Raw genomic sequence first — 2,420 nt, forward strand, 5'->3', positions numbered from 1 at the left:
GAAAGGAGGCGTTGCTTGGGGTAGAGATGTCCTTCTCTGTTTTTCAAAAGGAGGCGTTGCTTGGAGTAGAGATGTCCTTCTCTATTTTTCAGACCCTCTATATCCCTAAGGTGGCAGCTGGGGGGATAAGACCAGGGGCTGGTATTACCTGACCACATGGGGTTTCCACACTCCATTCATGCTTGATCTGTCGAACTCCATTAAGGAGTGGAAGAGCTCGTGGTGCTGGGCTGTCGGGAGATGGGACACGATGGAGGGGGACCCCTCGGCGCCTCTTACGATCCCCACGAAGTATTCAACACTTAGTGAGTACTGTGACTTTGTGTTTCTTGTTTATTCTTCTTCAGTTCGGTTCTTAACTACTCTATTTGTTTTTGAAGGCACTCTTCCTCGGTATGAGTTATCTATCGAGGACTTCGACATCATCTGCATCATTTACCAGCTACATCCAAAAAGGAGATCATACCACCAGCTGATCAGAAAAACATCCACTTCGTGACGCACGACTTGATGGCCTCTCAAGGTAAATGTCCCGAAGCGAATATCTTTCAGCACTTTTCGAACTGTTTACAGTTTTATTAAAGTACTTGTTCCCTTGCAAATAACTTTAACAAGAAGCTGCCTCTGAGGTCATACTTCAAAACCATCCAAAGGATGATGACAGAAGCGAGAGCCCTGAAAACCTCCTTATCTACGTACAAAACGCAGATGGAGGATCTGGTGGAGGCCAACAAAAGGCTCCAGCCTCCGACCGAGGAGGAGGTGGTGGAGGACTCAAAGGCAAATCTGCTGCGGAATGGCAAGAAGCCTACTGTCCCCTCGAAACGCACAACTGTGGCAAGGCTGCCTCCACTTCTGAGGCAGACAACAACTCCTACCGGGGTGGTCATCCCGGAGAAGACGCCTACATGATCAGAGGCTCCTCCTACCCCGACCATATCGTCATTAGTTGTCGTGCCCATTGGCTAAGTACCGAGGTAGACAAAGAGGAAAAGGGCTCGTCCCTCGAAGGAGGTGGACTTCTTGGGCACCAATTCAGAGGAGCCAGTGAAGGAAGTGTTGGAGGCTCTTCCTCCAGAGACGGCTGCAGTGGCGGTGGTCCACAAAAAGTATTGGACCGAGGAATGGAGAGACCACACCGCATCCTGCATTGCCGAGGACTTGGTTGCGGCCAATAGTGCTTTTGTGGCCCGGACCTTTAGCACAGGCATCCAACTCGAGTGCTTGGTGAAAGACCTCAAAGCTAAGAGGGAAGACCTCGCTAAGCGCCTTGAGGAGGCGATACAATATGGTGACACAGTGAGGGAGGCCCGGGCCAAGTCCGAGGAGGAAGAGAGATGAAGGAAGGAGGTTGAGGCCCAGCTGGCAAATCGCCAAGGGGGGCATAGAGCAGTTAAAGAAGGAGCTCTATGAAGTGGAGTGCCAGGTGGCTGCTATTACCTGTAGAGTTGATCATGCAAACGAGCACCACTGGCTCGCCAGGGAGGCTCTCGAGGCCTCCAATAAAGAAAAGGTGGAGCTGAGGCAGAGGGCAGATGCCCAAGCTGAGGAGATCGCCTCTCTAAAGGAGGAGCTGAAGTCAACAGGGAAGGTGGTTGTACAGAACTTCATTGACCACTTCGAAGAGCACCCCCTGTACGACGACTTTGCAAACTTCTGGGCTTCTTGGAGTGCCCAAGGATTATTGGGTCGGCTGAAACGGGTCCATCCTACTCTGGACATCTTCGCGTTAGAGGCAGAGTTTGTTGGGCCTACTGAAGGTCGGCTTGATAGGTTCGCCGAGGACGTTTCAGAGGCCCTTGGGGCAGGCGAGGCGGAGGCCGGGGCGGAAGATGCCCAAGTAGAATAGAGTTAATCAATTTTTGTAATGGCTTCGACCTCGTTTGTAATCTAATTCCAAATGAATAAAATGAAATTTTTTTGTTAAGTATTGTTGCTTCTGCTTTTCTATTGTGTTGAGTCGTTTACATTTGAGTATATGAATGACAACCACTTAAGTAAACCGGTTAATAACAGAAGATCGGACCAATTAACATATTGAAGAGCCGAGGTAACAATTTACTAACCGATGTGACAAAGAACTGAAGTATCATTATTTAGAGAAGTTACATCACCCTTTATTAAGGCATTTTCAACACTAAGATAGGGAAGTTACAAATGAGATCGGATCATGACACATTTATTAGACAAACATTGAGATCGGATTGAAACACAAGTTCATCACTGATAGTACTTCCTCAAGTGTTCGATGTTCCATTGATGAAGGAGTGCTTTCCCTGCCATGTCTTTAATTTCAAAAGTACTAGGTCAGGATTCCCCGCGAATGAGGTAAGAACACTCCCAGTTCGGTCCCAACACTCCAAACCCAGTTGACTTTGATGTTTGGAAGACCTTTCTAAGGACGAGGTCCCCTAGACGAA

The sequence above is a fragment of the Olea europaea genome, unplaced genomic scaffold, assembly GCF_002742605.1.
Source record: "Olea europaea var. sylvestris unplaced genomic scaffold, O_europaea_v1 scaffold2605, whole genome shotgun sequence".
Taxonomy (NCBI): Eukaryota; Viridiplantae; Streptophyta; class Magnoliopsida; order Lamiales; family Oleaceae; genus Olea; species Olea europaea.